General features: G+C 37.1%; 1 protein-coding gene across 1 annotated transcript in view; it reads right to left on the bottom strand.

Moving 5' to 3' along the window:
- The window catches only part of LTBP2 (latent transforming growth factor beta binding protein 2), a 3457946-nt gene that overhangs the window by 55439 nt on the left and 3381765 nt on the right, over positions 1-20742 (bottom strand). The window lies entirely within an intron of this gene.

Below are 20742 nucleotides of genomic sequence, written 5' to 3'. Positions count from 1 at the left end.
GCAAACCATTTTATCAAAGTGAAAATTGTGTCTAGTCCTTGTTATATGTTTCATTATATCATTTACTACATCTCCAATAAGCAATATGGACATTAGGATCAATTTTATTACATTTATCAGGTGTGAGGAAAAGCCAGTCCATTGTCTTCCATGTGAATATGTGTAACTAGGCTGGGCGTGTTGGTAATTAAGATCAGAGCCCTGATCTTCATCAAAATAAGATTTATGTTTTTCCTAAAAGGTTTCAGGCAGAGCTATGATGTCTTAGACAGCTGTATAAATTGAATATTCAACAAGTTATTTGGTTATATTTCTTCAGTAGATTTATGCAGAGATCTGTTGCTGGAATATCAGAATTAAAGTATGATTGTGTATCATTAGTATAAGCAATCTAACAATATCATTGTCTCATACTGAATAAAAACATTAAAAAATTCGTAATCACTGAGACTGTACAACAATTGTATATACTGGAAGCTGTAAGGCTTATTTCCATTAATCATTTGGTAGCCACTTAAATTCTTAGAAACCCAGATTCTTAGCGTGCTTCTTAAACAATGAAATCTAATTGTTATCAAACTTAAAAGACAAGAGCTTCTGTAGTTTTGGTGTATTTAGTGGAAGAATAGCAAAATATACTAAAAATATTCTTAATAGATGGCAAACTATTAAAATACTTTTTAACAGTAGATGTAAAAGAAACTGTGCTGAGTAAACATAAATTAGCAGCATAACAGTCTAACTTAAGTCATTGACCTGTTCTAGAAATTTGTTGAAATTTAAACATTTACAGATAAAACAGTCAGAGAAAATTAGATCCTTCAATAGACTGGCAGTTTGAGCGACTGCCATTTCAGTGAAAAATGTTTTGCCAGGAGCACTTTCACTGACACTGGAGAATTCTTCTCCACTGTTGTACAAAGTAGGAGTAGATATATCTAAGTTTGTGTGTGTGTGTGTGTGTGTGTGTGTGTGTGTGTGTGTGTGTGTGTGGGGGTTCCCTCCGCATTTGGTTGCAATGGGGCTTGGTCCCTCTTGCAAGGATTTACTCTGAGTTTCCCTGAAAGTTTTCAGGAAAACATTTTCAAGAAATTTTTGCTTATCGGGGGGTATTAATCTATGAACATGAGTCTGATGTAATCATAAATAAAATACATAAAATCATTCTTATAGAAATAAAATTAGAAAATGATAAACCACCTAGGTATGTACTCTTCATCCTAAAATTACCTGAGATCCTAGACTAATTTGAAGACTATCAGTATCAGGTGAGTTTAGTATAGAGATGGAAATTAAATAGATTTGATGAAAACACATAGAAGTGGTGAAACGCTTTAGGTAATGAAGTTATTTTAAGAACAAATAGAGTTTTCTATCGTATACAAACTGTAGAGGCCTGCTGATAGCTGTGTCAATGTAATACTACAAATAACTTTTCTGAAGGACTGAAGAAGTTCTTCTGAATGTGCAATAAATGTTCCTAAATGTTTTATGTGTTTCATTTTCCTATTTTACCACTGGAAAACAGTAGTAGAAGACATTCAGGTTTAGTGAAGTTAGAGTTTATTAGCAATTCTTGAGGATATACTAATATTTTTTCTAATATTTGAAACTTTACTCTGGTATGAGAGAAATTCAGTTTCTTCAAGATATAAACTGATGGTGTGAGAATAAAGAGAATGCTGGAAATTGTCTGCATAAAGAATAACAGTTGTCAATGACAAAAAAGATTTGATTCACAATAAATTTGTGTTAAATAACATTTATTAGTAATGCACTTGGTTTACCTTTGCCATCACAGATAGATGCAGGGATAATAGATATTTTGTTTAGTCAATAACATTTTAATTCAAATCTTTGAGAAGGATGGGGTTCCTACCTTATTTGAGGGCTTTTTAAGATTAATATACACAAATAAGGAAAATTTATTTGCATTACATAGCAAATAAATAAAAACAAAACTAGTAGTTTAGTGTCCAATGAGATGAAAAGTAATGCAATTAGCCAGCTCTGTTTTAGAGAGAGATATAGTCTATAACTGTGACTCAAACAACAAGTTAGTTGCATGAGCACCTTCTGGGGCTGATATGGGGAGGAGGAACGATCTACTGGTGGTGGGATGGAATAGGGGCCTTCCTATGCCACAATCTGACAGTTGAGGAGCTGTGACATGATATAAATTAAGGGGGGAATAAACATAAACTGTTCCGTGTCTTTGGGATTTTAAGGTTTCACTTTTAATGGGTCAATAAATCAGCTTTTGCTATTTTAAGGGCTTGCTGATTTAAAGGGAACACTATATATATATATATATATATATATATATATATATATATATATATATACATATACATATAGATAGATATTCCTATCAGATGATTGAGTTTTCATAAACTCAAAATTCATATGGTTGGGACCACATGATCGAGTTTTTGAAAACTCAAAGGTCTTGAATGGAGATCACATTACAGTGCAGAATGGGAAATTCATCCTTTTCCTCACTGCAGTGTGATCTTGGAGTTGGTATAGATAATTTGCAGGGGGTGTGGGTGGGTGCAGGGGGCATGCATGCCCTCCTGCAAAAATGTAGAAAAGGTAGATTTTTGTGTTTTGATCATCTGATAGGGATCTATATATATATATATATATATATATATATATATATATATATATATAAATATATACACACACACACACACACACACACACACACACACACACACACACACACACACACTGATATTATTATTTCATTACACACACACACACACACACATATATATATATATGCGTGTGTGTGTGTGTGTGTGTGTGTGTATGTATATATAAATTTGCATAATACTAACTTTAAACCATAAAGAAGTTTTGTTTTTGCTTAAAGAGATAGGTTTCTCTAACATGTACTATAACATAGTCAATTTAGGACATGTTGCAAATATATGCCCATAATTCCATATTTCACTTTCACTACATCTCAATAGGCATTATGGATATTAAGATCATTCACTACATCTCCAATAAGCATTATGGACATTAGGATCAATTTTATTACATTTATCAGATGTGAGGAAAAGCCAATCCATTGTCTTCCATGTGAATATGTGTAACTAGGCTGGGCGTGTTGGTAATTAAGATTAGAGCCCTGATCTACATCAAAATAAGATTTATGTTTTTCCTAAAAGGTTTCAGGCATAGTTATGATGTCTTAGACAGCTGTATAAATTGAATATTCAACAAGTTATGAGGTTATATTTCTTCAGTAGATTTATGCAGGGATCTGTTGCTGGAATATCAGAATGAAAGTATGATTGTGTATCATTAGTATAAGCAATCTAACAATATCATTGTCTCATACCGAATAAAAACATTAAAAAATTCATAATCACTGAGACTGCACAACAATTGTATATACTGGAAGCTGTAAGGCTTATTTCCATTAATCATTTGGTAGCCACTTAAATTCTTAGAAACCCAGATTCTTAGCATGCTTCTTAAACATTGAAATCTAATTGTTATCAAACTTAAAAGACAAGAGCTTCTGTAGTTTTGGTGTATTTAGTGGAAGAATAGCAAAATATACTAAAAATATTCTTAATAGATGGCAAACTATTAAAATACTTTTTAACAGTAGATGTAAAAAGAAAACTGTGCTGAGTAAACATAAATTAGCAGCATAACAGTCTAACTTAAGTCATTGACCTGTTCTAGAAATTTGTTGAAATTTAAACATTTACAGATAAAACAGTCAGAGAAAAGTGAATCCTTCCAATAGACTGGCAGTTTGAGCGACTGCCATTTCAGTGAAAATGTTTTGCCAGAAGCACTTTCACTGACACTGGAGAATTCCCTTTTCTCCACTGTTGTACAAAGTAGGAGTAGATATATCTAAGTTTGTGTGTGTGTGTGTGTGTGTGTGTGTGTGTGTGTGTGTGTGTGTGTGGGGGGGTTCCCTCCGCATTTGGTTGCAATGGGGCTTGCCCTCTTGCAAAAAGGATTTACTCTGAGTTTCACTGAAAGCGCTTTCAGGGAAACATTTTCAGAATTTTTGCTATTGGGGGGTGTTAATCTATGAACATGAGTCTGATGTAATCATAAATAAAATACATAAAATCATTCTTATAGAAATAAAATTAGAAAATGATAAACCACCTAGGTATGTACTCTTCATCCTAAAATTACCTGAGATCCTAGACTAATTTGAAGACTATCAGTATCAGGTGAGTTTAGTATAGAGACGAAATGAAATAGATTTGATGAAAACACATAGAAGTGGTGAAACGCTTTAGGTAATGAAGTTATTTTAAGAACAATGAGTTTTCTATCGTATACAAACTGCTTAGAGGCCTGCTGACAGCTGTGTCAGTAATACTAAGAAATAACTTTTTTGTTAACGGAAAGTTCTCTGAATGTGCAATAAATGTTCCTAAATGTTTTATGTGTTCATTTTCCTATTTACCACTGAAAACAGTAGAACATTCAGGTTTATGATTAGAGTTTATTAGCAATTCTTGAGATATACTAATATTTTTTCTAATATTTGAAACTTTACTCTGGTATGAGAGAATTAGTTTCTTCAAGATATAAACTGATGGTGTGAGAATAAAGAGAATGCATTGTCTGCATAAAGAATAACAGCTGTCAATGACAAAAGATTTGATTCACAATAAATTTGTGTTAAATAACATTTTATTAGTAATGCACTTGGTTACCTTGCCATCACAGATAGATGCAGGGATAACAGATATTTTTGTTTAGTCATACATTTTAATTCAAATCTTTGAGAAGGATAAGTTCCTACCTTATTTGAGGCTTTTTAAGATTAATATACACAAATCAGGAAAATGTATTTGCATTACATAGCAAATAAATAAAACAAAACTAGTATTTAGTGTCCAATGAGATGAAAAGTAATGCAATTAGCCAGCTCTGTTTCCAGAGAGAGATATAGCCTTAACTGTGACTCAAACAACAAGTTAGTTGCATGAGCACCTTCTGGGGGCTGATATGGGGGAGGAGGAACGCATCTATTCTCTGGTGGTGGGATGGAATAGGGCCTTCCTATGCCACAATCTGACAGTTGAGGGGCTGTGACATGGGGTTCAGTCCAGGAGTGTGTGGTTAGCTCATCAAACAGTAAACGTGGTGAACTTCCTCAGCAGGTACGAGGAGACATGACATGCACAAGGAGGTATATGTAGTGATGCCCGTGCTGAAGCTGGTCACATGCTGCCTGGCCAAGGGAAGAGGCTAGGGATTTAAAGAAAAAAAAATTTTGAGATGCTGACAAGGGCTCAAGCAATTCTTGTGCTGCCTGGGTGATGGCTCCTCCAGAGATGGGGAGATTTAGTGGTCATGAGGCACAGGGACAAAATGTATGCACACATACACACATTAAAAAGTAATGACACTGCTGAAGTTATCAAAGTCAATAATATTCTCTATCCTCCCAACACAGTCCCTTATTTACTTATATTGAATTATACATACCAATCAGAGTGAATTATCTTACAAGAAATATATTTGATCTTGTTAACCAAAGGTGTAATGAATAATTTGGAATCAAGCAATGAGACAGGGTAATAGTTTTTTGTATAGTGTGAATCTTTGTCAGACTTTGGTAACAAAGAAACCATGGCACATTTCCATGACAGTGGAAAGGGTGTTCTTCTTATATTCTGTAAAAGAATTACAAACATATGTAAAGAGTTATGTTGCTTCACTAGGCAGTAACTTATGCATTTCAATAGGTAATCTGTCAACGCTACATGCTTTGCCTGTCAACAATGGCTTACTACTACTATTAATACTGAAACAAATAAAGTGTTACATTTGTTTTTAAAGTCAACATCCTACAGAGGATTTATATATCATTCAAAAAAATTATTTAATTAATTTATCCACATTAACTAGTAAACTTAAATTTCTCCTGTTTGAATCAAATTTTGTATAAGCAGCTCTGGGATATATTTTGTAGTATATATTTTACTATACATAAATACATAATTTAAATACTATGAAAGCCCATGTAAATTTTTAATTTGTATTAGGTAAACATCTGTTTGTTAGATAAATTTGAATAGGTATTAAATCTAAGTTGATTAGCAGTATAAATTTAAACTGAATTCAAGAATCGTATTTAAGTTGCACTTTAACAATGCTATGAACAAAAGGTAATCAATGTCATCCACTTATCAGACTGCATGAAAAGGTTCAGACAACCTATAATAGCAGATTGTTCTACATTCCATGATTTACATCAGCTTGAGATAGTTGCAAAAATATGAGCAATTAGTTAACATTTAAAGGCTTCTCTAAAATAATATCTGAATTCATAAAATTATTATTAGATTGCCAGAACTTAGGCCAAGCATCTTAATAACATCTGAAACTTCAGGGAATTACAAATAAGGCATTTCCAGATATTTTTAAATAAGGTGCCTCTATATATATTCAATGTGAAAGGTATCAGTGAGTGATCTGAGATTGGCAAATATGTAGTTTTAGAGTTATAACACTGCTTGCGAATATTTTTACAAATATATGTTTTTATCAGTTCTTGTCCAAATGTTATATTTAGGTGAGTATACTGTTCAAATCCACCATGCCCATGAGACCCAGTGTAAATTAAATCAAAACTGTTTGTCGTCATAGTTAAGATCTTGATAAGTGAAAGTAAAACAGTTACAGGTTTTTCACCACAGTCTGAAATGCGTAAAAGTATTAAAATTACCAGCTGTTATAAGTTTGGCAAGCAGCTTTTTTCCAAAATCAGGTAAATTAGGTCCAACAGTTTGTTCATATGTTTAAGGGCAGCCACAGTGGTGCAGAGGTTAGCACTGCCAGCTCACAACAAGAGGTCCTCCGGTTCGATCCTTGGCTGGGGTGCCTTCTGTGCAGAGTCTGCATGTCCTCCCTGTGGTCACGTGGGTTTCCTCCAGGTGCTCTGTTTTCCTCTCACATCCCAAAGACATGTAGGTGGATTGGACACTCTAAATTGGCCCTAGGCATGAGTGCGTGCGTGTGTGTGCCTTCTGTGGTTGTTGTGTATGTAAGATCATGGTAGAGCAAGGAACAGGAGTTTGTCCTTTCCCACTGTTGTACGATCTCAGAATTGGTAAATATAATTAGCAGAGGTGGGGGTGAGGGTGCATAAAGTAGTGTTTTGTGTTTTTTCCCCTTATTTTTGTGGTTTGATCTTTACAGATTAATCTTTTTTCTTTTTTTTAATCATGTGAGCATTCATTGTTTCATTAGGTAATCATCACTACATATGACACTGGAATCCACAAGCACACCTTCTAAACTAAACAATCTTACTTTGGTTGAAATCTTCTTTCCAAAAACTACCACACATTTTTCAGGCTACTTTCAAAAGTAGAACAACAACAACAACACACTATGAAACCATCCCTGTTTAGCTGCATATATTCAAGCTCAGTGAAAAGAAAGTCCTGCAATCAAACAACATCTGGATTTACTAACTCAAGATGCTTAAAAACACTGGTTCTTTTCATTACATCACAAAAGCCAAATTTATTCCAGAAAGCAACATTTATATTAAGGTTCTGACTGAGAAATAAAAAAGAAAGAAAGAAACCACAAAATAAAAATAGCCATTATACACGTTCTATACACTGCTGTCATTCCCTATGGACAGTAACTTAAAAAGTCAGATACCAACAAAATTGTAAAAAGGAGGGGAAGACAGGGAGAAGAAGCAGCATGTTACCATAAACCAAAAATAACCATATCAAGTGCAGGTCTCATCAGATAATCTGAAATAACACAAGTTACCTATGAGAATAATGAAAACATACCTAGTGAATTGTGAATGCAAAATTATGATTCACAATACATTTATTATTTCAAGAATATAATGTAAACCAAGTTATAGAACATAAGACTACCACTAGAGTAAAGCAAACCTACAATTATTAGGTTTGAAGACCAACCAGGTGGACACCAGGAAACCTTCAGGACAATGAAAGGTAATGATATTAAAAATGTCCTTAGGCCAAGCAAACAGATGTGGGTGAGAGGCAGGGGCAGTGGGTGAGAGGCAGGGGCAGAGTTAGTGTTGACACGCATCAGTAAGGTGGATGAAGTGGGCCTTGCCTTTTGGTGTGTCAGCACTCAGCATTTATAGTGAAAGGTCACTCAGAACAGAAGGTGATAGGTGCAATTAAAAAAAAACATTAGCAGAGTGTAATGAAGGAAAAATCATCAATTAATGTAATAAAGCAGAGTGGGCAATTAGAATAACTCTTACTTTTTCAATAGATGTTTTTCTGATTAGAAACATAAAATGGGATTGTTGGAAAATTATTTAATCTCATGAAATTTTAGCAGATAAATTAAGTTTAGTACTAAAGTTTATTACATAGAGATACTGAAGCCTTAAAAAAACTTTTGGGAGAAAGAAATATATGGATAAGATAATAGTTAAAAAGGGGATATATAAATGTGAAAACTCTGCTCAAGATAGGTACATGGCTTCTGGTCCTAATTGGTACATTTCAGTTTAAAAAAATAGTTACTTCCCCAGGGTCCTTTACATGTAACTCAGAATTTGTACTCTATATTGATGTATGTAGTGGATGTGAAAACATCTATCTTGGTAAAACATTCAGACCTTTAAAGGATACAATATATGAACATTTATGTGCCATTACAAAACAAAATATGTTAAACACTTATAAAGACACACAACACTTTGTTCAAAATATAAAAATATTTATTTTTTGGGGTGGGGTTGGACTATCTAGAGGGTGAACTGAGGTGGGCAGATAGAGCAAACATGTTAGAAATTAAAGAGTTTAGATGGCAAGTATTATTGAAAACTTTAGAAGTACCAAGCCAAAATGATGGTTTGAATTTAAAATGTATTTTATTACAAAAGGGTTTAAAAGATTAATTAATAATGTTATTGATTTGATTTGTCAATATTAAACCATTTGATGCTTAGTATGTCTTGGAAGTGTTGGAATGCATGTGTTTTTAACAGTCTGATGAAATCAAGAATCAAGAATACATCATAGAGATGAAAGCACTTACTTTTATTTTATATTAATGTAATGTTATATTTATGAAGCATTCTTTTTATTAGTTTTGAGAAGATATTGATCTACATGCAAACTGTCTACCTTCACACAGTAAAACTACACCAAGCCCCTTACACTATAATTTAAGTGTATGCGCTGTAGTGGTTGGATAACATGTTTAAACAATTTTCTAATTCTGACCAAAAGCATTTCACATCACACCCTAGAATTTACTTAATAGCACTATCACATCTGATATAATGGGTTATGAGTGACCTTGCTTAGATTAGTCTTTTTTCAACTTTAAGCCTTTTATCCCAGTCTGTCAAGTATTTAATCATATGCTGATCATACTTCTGCTCATCTGTGCCCTAGACTAAAATATCATCAATGATGTTTGGTACACTACTGAGTTCTTCTAGAACATTACCAACAGCTCTCTGAAAAACATCTGGAACTGATAAGATTCCAAATGGCCACATTATCCTAGAAGCCTACTGAAAGTGCACAGCTTGGAACCCTGCTGATATAGGCTAACCTGCCAGAACCCTTGGTTATCATCAAGTACAGAAAAACACTTTGACTAGGCATTGTTGCTATCACCTCTTTGACTACACAAAAAGACAGTGCTCCCTACTAATCCACTTATTCAGATTGTTAGGATTTAGGCATGTCCTTAACTTTTCTTACGTATCTAGTGACATTTAGGAATTGGGATAAGCCCTGGCTGCTGTCTGCTCCTCGCCCAATGTCTAACCTCTGTGTTACCCTGCTCATCCTGTGCTTCCAGCACTAGTAAGTAGGAATCTAAAGGACCCTCTCCAAATATCGGTGGGTCACCTCACTGCATAACTACCCTACAATCCCTCTCTCAAGGACACCAGTAAATTACCCTGCTCATCCTGTGCTTCCAGCACTAGTCAGTAGGAATCTAAAGGACCCTCTCCAAATATCGGAGGGTCACCTCACTGCATAACTACCCTACAATCCCTCTCTCAAGGACACCAGTAAATTACCCTGCTCATCTAGTGCTTCTAGCACTAGTGAGTAGGAATCTAAAGGACCCTCTCCAAATATCAGCGGGTCACCTCACTGCATAACTACCCTACAATCCCTCTCTCAAGGACACCAGTAAAGTATGTCTGCTGAATAATTCCTGCCAGAAAGACTTTCTATTATTGTACCACTAATACAGGTGTTAAAGCCAGTCCTGAGCTAGGACAGCCAGCAGCCTCTACCCCCCCCCTCATCGGTACCTTCACAACCTCTCTCCTCTAATCTGTATAGATACCCCTTTTGTTTTAAACCTACTGTTCCTTGTTGTCTACCAACTTACTCCTTCTCATAAAAGCATGCAATACTTGAACTGTCCACTAGGTGGCAACCTTATTCCAGCCATAATCTCCTTCTTACCTTTCTCTTATGGCCCTCTCATTTTACCCTCCACTTCTACTGTCTACATCCACCTTTCTAGCCTCAATACTATTTCAACCTACCAACTGGACTCAGTCCTGCTGACTGATTTCTCTAACTGCTTCAGTATCTGTCTTCTGCTCCAGTCCTTATTTCCTTTTCTACTCACCACTGCCTGTCAGTCTTCTTGTCCTCTATTCTTCTATCTGTCTCAATCCATACCATTCCTACCTCTCTGTCATACCCTACCATACCATTCCTACCTCTCTGTCATACCCTACCCTTACTATGTACTGTAAATTGTCCCATTGTCTCATCTGAAGTTGTCTGCCTCTTGCCCCTCCTACCTATACCTACTCTTCCCCCTACTGTCCTCCCCTCCCCACCTTAGTCCTCTGAACTCCCATAAATACCCTGGGTTTAGTGGGGCACCATCGTTAGGAATTGGGATAAGCTCTGGCTGCTGTCTGCTCCTCGCCCAGCGTCTAACCTCTGTGGTATGTAATAAATTTCACTTGTTCGCTGCTCATCATACTAAATGTTTTTTTTTTTTCATTTTATTGATCTGTGTGCCAAATAACCTTTTCTGTACCTGTAGCTGCTAAGATTTTTCTTGTAAGCATGTATTTTTAAACTAGTGTAAACTACTGTGGTTGTAGTAATCTGTGGCTTGCTTGTGGTTTAATACTGATAAAGCGTCTTTTTCACGCCTTTTGAACAGCCCATATTGTATGCTTGTGCTCTAAAGGCTTATTGTAAGCATAAGTAGTTTAATACTGACAAGGCATCTTTTTCACACCTTTTGAACAGCCCATATTGTATGCTTGTGCTCTAAAGGTTTACTGTAAGCGTAACATATTTTCCAGGCGTTTGAAAGCAGAGAGTGGCGGTTTTGTACACAAACAGCCTTGCTAAACCCCAACTAACCGTGACTTTAATGTACTGCTGGTTCTTTAACCTGGTCATGGCTCAATGAACTATGCTACACTCACGAGCTTTCATTATGGTATGTAAAGTTATTTAGAGCTACCAGCTGTGCTTGCTCACAGTGTGAGTTTTTGTAGCACTAGAGATTCTGCCTTTGGAGAATTAGCAAGTCGACATTGGCTAAATTACCAAAACCCCCACTCATAGGGACTTTCTCTGAGTGTGCCTGTTCTTTTTTGAACATATGAAGCAGTAAAAAGATTTGTGCAGCGCCACCTAAGCACTTACCCTTACGCTGAAAATCGTCGCCATACAAGTATCTTGTGCTGTGTATGTGTTTGAATCACAGGTGTTTGAAGCCTATAAATGGCTTTGGAAAAAACGCCATCCTTGGGAATACTATTTAGGTGCTTGTGATTATTATCCTGCCTACCTGTCTCTTGTAATCCCCGCCTTTAAAGCTTTAATGTATTAGTAAGCTGAGATTGGCTTAATTAAATGTATGCAACTCATAGTGATCCTTCTCTGAGCAAGGTTAACTGTAGCCTGCAATCGGCCTTTGAAAGGGCCACCAAAAGTGCTTACCCTGAAGCCTATATCCTCTCCACTGAACTAATATCTGCAGCGGATTATTTTATATTTCTAACTCAACTCTGCTGTTAAAAGCCAGTAAACGGCTTTAGAAAGTACACCATCTACGTGGAAGGGCCAGGGCTAAATGTACCTTCCTCCAGCAGTGCTTAACATTGATAGTTTTACTGATAGGCCGTACTGAAGCTGAATTACTTCCGTGCACCCTAAGGTAGCAGTCCCTTACGGCTGCCGCTTAGAATCCCTTAAACTTATTGCAGTAACTGTGCTATGAAATGTAAAATACTTTTTCTCTGTACTGCACTATGATACATTACCCCACATTGTAAAGTGTAGTCGCACTGTACCCTCACTTCATGTCCTTTTCTAGCATTGTACTTACAGACATGGTTTTACTTATTTTCCTACTGCTGCAGTTAAGTAGGCAGGAATGTTTTTAACTGTCTCCTTTATTTTTACTGCTACAACAAAGGGGCATATAACTATTGCATTATTAAGTTTTGCATTGCTGCTACCAAGGATTTAGAAATGTTTCACTGCTATCTATAAATACTGTCTCTGTGAATGACTAGTCTAATTTGAAATATTTAGGTTTTTGGAAATGTATACTTGTTATTGATATATTTGTCTCTGGGAATGATTAGTGTTATTCTGCTTTGCTTTGTGATAACTCCTGTTTCTCATCTCTACCTTGTCTCTCTTGCCTCCTTAAGTTACCCTGCTCATCCTGTGCTTCCAGCACTAGTCAGTAGGAATCTAAAGGACCCTCTCCAAATATCGGCGGGTCACCTCACTGCATAACTACCCTACAATCCCTCTCTCAAGGACACCAGTAAAGTATGTCTGCTGAATCATTCCTGCCAGAAAGACTTTCTATTATTGTACCACTAATACAGGTGTTAAAGCCAGTCCTGAGCTAGGACAGCCAGCAGCTTCTACCCCCCCTTCGGTACCTTCACAACCTCTCTCCTCTAACCTGTATAGATACCCCTTTTGTCTTAAACCCACTTTTCCTTGCTGTCTACCAACTTACTCCTTCTCATACAAGCCTGCAATACTTGAACTGTCCACTAGGTGGCACCCTTATTCCAGCCATAATCCTTCTTACCTTTCTCTTATGGCCAGCTACTTACCTTAATTTCTTCAGTTCTGTGTCCCAGAATTTGCTATTTAGTCCTCTCATTTTTACCCTCCACTTCTACTGTCTACATCCACCTTTCTAGCCTCAACACTATTCCAACCTACCACATGGAGTCAGTCCTGCTGATTGATTTCTCTAACTGCTTCAGTATCTGTCTCTATTCACTCCGTTCGCCCTGTGGGCTCACTCCACTCCCCTCCCTACCCCCAATTCCCACCCACCCCCAGGGGCCCTACCCTTATACTTACTAACCACACCTCTTCCTCTCACCATTACTCTCTAAACACACCTCTTCCTCCTACCATTACTCTCTTACCACTGTACCATTAGCCATCTTCTCTCATATCTACCCTCTCACCACTCCCCTTCAATCATACCACACCCTTCTCCCTTCCTTCCATCCATACACTTTATACTTCTATATTCTACTTACAGACAGTCAATACTTAATTCATCCAATGTATAAACCACCCACCCATCTTATGTCCTACTCTTATTCACACTCTCATTACTACCTCCTTTAATCTTCACCTACTTACTCACCTCTTTTGAACACCCACTATGTCCACACCCTTACTATCCTAATAAGGAAACCAATTCTCCATCCCTTCCTCTCCTTTTTATCCATGCTAAAATAACATCTTCACCCATCTACATACTTCCAAAGTATCATAGAACACTACACATTAAATACAACAATCTAAATCCCAGGAAAGGCCTAATTCTATACAGCAGATCCCTAACCCAAACTATCTAAGTCCACTACTCTCATTAAAGGATGGTGACATCCACCCTAACCCAGGTCCAAAAACAACTCCTATCTCTTTCCATAACCACAGACAATCACCTACTCATGCCCTTACTAAACCACCTAACTCCCTCTTAATAGCTCATCTTAATATACATAGCATTAACAATAAAGTAACTCAACTCCAAGCTCTAGTTGAAGTCTACTCCTTTGATGTTCTCTGCTTAACAGAAACATGGTTAAAACCTGTAACCAAAGACAATGAAATTATCCCTCCTGGATATAACATCCTGAGACTTGACCGAGTAGCCAAGAAAGGTGGTGGGGTTGCTATTCTATATAAATCTAGCTTACAGTTAACCACGTATGACTGTAAACTACCTCTAGATTCCAATGCAGAAATTCTTACCTCCAAACTTCATCTTAACAATGCCAAATCCATGTATATTATCTGTATGTATCTACCACCTGGTAATAACACTGCCACCATGGAAAATATCCTTTGTTGGCTATCCCAACACCTGCCCCAAGAAACCATAATCCTAGGTGATATAAACATTGATTGGAACTGCTATTGTAACAGCCTCCCTACTACCCACATTAACCTATATAGGTATTTACAAACCATTGCCTCTCCCACCAGGATAAACAAATCTAACAAGAAAGCAAGCTTATTAGACTGGATTATCATAAACCATCATCCTCACAGTTATGATTCTGGAACCCTCCCTGATGATATAAGTGACCACTTACTTACCTACATCATCAGGCATAAAACCAATACTCCCATTCCAACATCTGTCAGAAATATCAGATCTAAAAAGAACTTTAACCCTGATCTACTCCAAATGGAACTAAAAGCTTGCAACTGGTCTTCCTTATGACACCTCCCTTTAGAAAAAGCTGTTAATTACTTTAACTCTAACTTCCTTGCCATTCTTAACCACCATGCTCCAACCAGATTAATTAGAATTAAAACCAACTCTGCCCCATGGCTGTCAAAAGAAACCAAACACAAAATACATCTTAGAAATAAATTTTGGGCAAAATGGAGAATGACTAAAAACCCTGTAGACCAACAAACCTTTAGACAGTTAAGAAATGATACCAAGAAAGCTATAATTTCTGATAAAAGAAACTACTACCTACAATCTTAACAAGCTAACCAAAACAACCCACAAAAATTTTGGACTAGCATTAACCAACTATTCCATCCAGGTCAATCCACTACACCAAACCCTCAAAATACTGACCACAAAAATCCCATGAATACAGCCAATGCTTTCAATATCTTTTTTACTAATGCTATCCAAACACTAGCTAGTCAGCTATCACCTAATAACTTCACTCTACCTTCCTATAAATGAACCTCACCCCCTCCTTTTCATATTCAGCCTGTCCTAACAACATATATTCTAACCCTACTACAGAAACTAAAACCATCCTCTCCCTCAGCAGACCAACTACCTGCTGAATTGCTACAGCAATCAGCCAAAGCTATTGCTTATCCCATTTCCATTCTGATCAATAGAACTATTATGGAAAGTTATATCCCTAGCTTATGGAAAATCTCCCATATTATCCCCCTCCATAAAGGCGGACACACCACTAAACTCTCAACTACCGCCCCATTGCCCTTCTCTTTCCTTTGGCAAAGATCATGGAGAAATGCATCCATAGACAATTACTTGACCACTTAACCCAAAATAACTTACTTTCCAACTGTCAACATGGATTAAGACCTACACATAGCACTACCACTGCCCGTCTTTCCTTCACTGATTGTATTAATAAAAACTGCAACCTTAACAATCCTTCTTCAGCACTATTTATTGACCTGTCTAAAGCATTTGACATGGTAAATCACTGGATTCTCATCAAAATACTTAAATCCCTGTCACTAGATACATCTTCCATAAAGTGGTTCCAGTCCTACCTAGATAAAAGACAACAGGCTGTACTATGGCACATGTCTCTATCCACCCTCCTGCCCATTAACCTTGGTGTCCCTCAAGGGTCCATCCTAGGACCACTACCTTTCTCCATATTTATTAATGACCTTCATCTATCCATCCCCCAAGCCACATGCATACAATACGCTGATGACTCCACACTGATATGCTCAGCCACTTCCTCTTCTGAACTTCACTCTCTTACCCAGAAAGTATTTAACACAGTTGAACAATGGTTCACACAGCGGTGCCTTCTCCTAAACCCCCAAAAAACTAAACTCCTCCTCTTGTCTCCTACTCACAAGTCCTCTCCTTTTGATCTCTCAGTTATATCCACCAATAAAACTATTATATCACCAGACCCAACCACCAAACTATTGGGTATCACCATTGACAACAATCTGAACTTTGATATCCATATCAACAATACTATAAAAACTGTCAATAAAAAAGTTGTCTCTCTCTCTCTCTATAGGATTAAACCCTTCCTTTTACCTACAGCTAAAACCACTATAGCTCACACTCATCTAATCTCTTCACTTCTTTATGCCTCACCCATTTTACTAAGCTATCTAAAAATAACCTCAGCAAATTGGAAATGTCCTACAATAACATTGCCAGATTTGCTACAGGCAACCCATTTAGAACCCACCACTGCATTAATATAAAGCAGCTTGGATGGCTTGAACTACAAAACCTGATTAAATTCCACCAACTATCCATAACCCATAACACTCTTTATAAACCTTCCAATACTCCTATTCTATCCACCCTCATCATCCCCTATAAAAATCTGAAGTCCTTAAGGTCATCTCACAAACTTCTAGTACGTACCTCTAAACCCAACAACAAGGCTGGCGATTCTCTCTTCTCTAATGCTATTGGAAAAGCCTGGAATCTTCTCCCCAGTGACCTTCCCTCACTTCCCTTATTATCACTCTTCAGAAACAAATTGAAACTGTTCCTCTGAACACACTGGTTGTGCCCCTGTACTAAACCTGACTAGTCATCTGTCTCTTCAAACTTGGCTCTACCTACCCTTACTATTCATGAACTGTTATTCCTTCCTTATTGACCATAATTACTATCTCCCTCTAGAATATTATAGCAATAACTGGGGGTGGCGGTAATGCTATTACCCGCGGTTGGCGTGGTTTGACATTATTTAAGAAAAGAAACTATTACTTTTCTTAAATAATGGCATCCTGTTTACTGCCCTTCCGCAGATGTCTGGCATCCGTGGCAGTTCTGATGTACTCTTGGCGCCTGCGCGGTATCACTAAAACAAAAAAAACAACGGAGAAAGCAAGATCTCCGTTTTTCAAATATCTCGCTATGTTAAATGAGTTTAACATGGCGAGACAGTTTTAAAATCGGACATCTCCGTTGCTTATTTATGTTAAACTCATTAGCGAACATAAAGAAAAAAGGAAGCATTGCTTTCTCCTCATTTGCTTCAAACATTGTTCGCTATGTTAAATGGGTTTAACATAAGCAATGGAGATCTCTCCGTTGCTTATTTTAAAAGTCTTCGCTATGTTAAACCCATTTAACAGTTATACTAATGGAAAAAGTCCGGACCTTTTTCCATTAGTATAACTCGATTACAATGGCCAATCAGCGTTTTGGGGGGGTCATGGTATATTGTACCCATATGCTGTATTATGCCTACATTCTGTACTGCTAGGTTGTTGTCCTCACTGAATTTTCTGTGTTAACCTGTAATATGCATTGTAAATATGACTTGTTTAGTGTTGTTTATTTTGTTATGTGTTGTTTTCATTGTTTGTCTTGGAGCTCATCTCCCCGGCCTCTACTGAAAATGGACATGTATCCAGTTAGACTAGCCCGGTCAACAAATGCAAAATAAAATAAAATAAATAAATAATTATGTTGCTTACCTATTCAGTAGAGTCAGTTTGTTTTGCTATGAGTTCTGTCACTTCCATGCACTTCAATTGTTATTTACTCCTAACTCTGACTGCAACATGACCTCTTCTTATTGTATTAATTATAGGTAGTGACTCAGAAGTAATTTTGGCATGATATTCACCTTTGAGATGGCTCAGCGTTCAGATAAATCATACTACTTTCCAAAATATGATCACTACTCTGTAATGCGAGACTGGAAATACTTTGCTGTAGTGTGAACCTAATGTTTATGTACCTGCAATGAAGTGCTACTCAGAAATATGTTGTTTCTTTTGAATGAACCATCAGTATTAATATTACCAAAAACATTCAGTTTAAGAATACAATCATGCAGCCTGGTATAAGATGTATTTTTAATTGCTTATATATTACAAAAACTAAATACTCAAACATTCTTGATGGGTACTGTGTGAGGGAGCAAAAAGGGTACTCGCAGAGTCTGATGCCCAGCCCTCTCCATTTCACTACTCTGACTTGTTACACTATTACCAGTACTAGTTTCTGACTGAATTATTGTTCTGAATCTGTACAGCATGACTTGTTGTAATCATATCAAGCCTTTTGAAAACATTATTCCAAAGATATTAAGCTGATTTAAATTAATTTAAAGTGGCACAGCTTACTGTAAAAGCTTACACTCCTTAGAGCTGTACACACAGTCTAGCCAAACTTCACCCTTACACTTTAAGCTGAGCCAAGAATAACAGTAAAAGAAGCATGGAGACAAATGCATTCTAGTTAACAGATTCAGAAATAAAACTTCATTTATATCATGTCCACTGTAAGTAAATGGTATAGAAATGCCTCTAATCATCAGCGTTTTGCTCAGCTATTAACTCTTCTAGCACCCTTAACCATATTAACATTATCATTAATATACTTTCCATTAGTATTAGCATTGATTTCTGGTTTGATAGCATTCACTGAATGCATTTCCATGGTGCCAAAAACATTTTAGGTCTGTTCTGGTGATTTACTTCTCAGCACTGACGTATTGCTGCAACACTTTCACTTTTTACAGACTTTGGTGAAACCTCCATGAATTCTACAGCCTACAGTTTAAAAGCTTTGTAATAGTATAGCTCCTTTGTCATAGTTTTAACTGAATATTACCTTGCTCACTCTAAACACATTTATGGCTTTTCCTAATATCAGCTTGTCTTTGACTTGCTCACTTCTGATTCCACACAAAATTAAATTAGCTCTTGACCCAGGAGTTCTAAAGCAGAAATCACACTACTCTGCCAGTTTGCATGTAAACAACATGCGTGCTTTCCCTTAAAGGCATGCTACACATTAGTTGTTCAATCTTTTCAGCTTCTGTTTGGTGAAATTTGACCTCTGCTGGTGTTTAAATAAGGAAGATTTCATGTCTGAATTATTGTACCAGCTGACTTTGCTATACTTACTGATGCCCCATGATATATGTTAAAACTGAAAGTACTTCCAACATAAATCAAAACCAAGAAAATCTACAGGTATTACTGCTCAATGTTAGGAGTCTAAACAAAAAACTCCACAACCTAGAAGCTATCTTCACCCTAGAAAATGCTGACATCTGTGTGGTCACTGAGGCATAGTTTAAAGCCACGGAAAGCACACCAACAGTGCAGCAAGGTTATAATGCCTTCCACACATTTAGACGAGCTACTTCACAGAAAGGGACTAAAGGTGGAGGTGTCTCTATTTACATCAAAAATAAATGTACTTCAAGGCTGGTCAAACAGGACAATGCACTTGAGCTGTTCCATGTTCAAATCACCATAGGCAAATTCCAATACTACTTTCTTGCAAGCTACAGGTCCTCATCTGTGACCCAGGAAACCCATACCATGTATTTAAACTTATTCAACATACTAACCATCCATCCCAATACCATATTCATGGGTGACTTTAATTACCCCACTTTTAACTGGGAATCCTACACAACACCAAACGTACATGCACATATATTCCTGGATTTTGTAAACACAAACTCCCTGGACCAGATAGTCAATACACCGACAAGGGGTGCAACCATACTGGATCTGGCCCAAATCAATATGGGAGAGAGCTGTACACCCCTACTGTAATGCCTTCCCTGGTAAGGTCAGACCACAAAATGGTCTCCATTGAAGTAAAAATAAAACCTGGACCCCCCAGCTAAACTTGGAATATTCAGGAACTACTCTAAGGCTAACCTCCTGCTACTAATTGATAACCTCACAAAATATGAAGCCCCCATAAACCCTGAGAACACTGCTGCCTATGCAGAACTATTGACAGAAACCCTGTACAAGCAAGTTAATAGCTGCACAGAGGCAGCTCTACCCACCAGAAAGAAGTACAGAACTAACTCAAAAACAAGCCACCCTGGTGTAATCACAAAATCAATAGGCTATAAAACAGGAGGGCAAACATCATGGCAATAATTAGGAGGTGCAGCACCCAGCAGAAAAAAAGCTCCCTCATCAAACTAAACAAACAACTCAGAGGACAAATAAAGTCTACCAAAGCCAAATTTGAGGGAGGTTTGGCCTCCCTGGCCAAGGACAACCACAAAGCATTCTTTAGCTATGTCCGCAATCTCAAAGGCAATACACAATTGTGTGCAGAGCTCATTGTAAATGGAGCCAGCAGACATAACAAACATCCTGGCTGATAAATTCAGCTCCAAATTTACCCCTCTCTCCCCCTCTACCTTCCCTCAGGAAATACCATCAAATATAACTCCCCATGCTATCATTAGTGACCTTGTCCTTAATGTTCCCTCTAAGGCCAAGAACACTACATCAGTGGGTCCAGACAATATCCCAGGATGGCTTCTAAATAGCATGAAACATAACCTATCAGTCCCTCTGGAATTGCTATTTAACTGTAGCCTCCAGACAGGCTTCATGCCTCATGAATGGAGAACAGCAACAGTCATCCCTCTGCAGAAAGGTGGGCCATATACAGATCCTGGAAACTACAGACCCATAAGTCTCACTAGTCTTATATGTAAAGCCATAGAAATAA

Source organism: Protopterus annectens, chromosome 6.part0 (genome assembly GCF_019279795.1).
Source record: "Protopterus annectens isolate FY-2018-M chromosome 6.part0, PAN1.0, whole genome shotgun sequence".
Lineage (NCBI taxonomy): Eukaryota > Metazoa > Chordata > Ceratodontiformes > Protopteridae > Protopterus > Protopterus annectens.
This window is presented reverse-complemented; position numbering and strand designations above follow the sequence as displayed.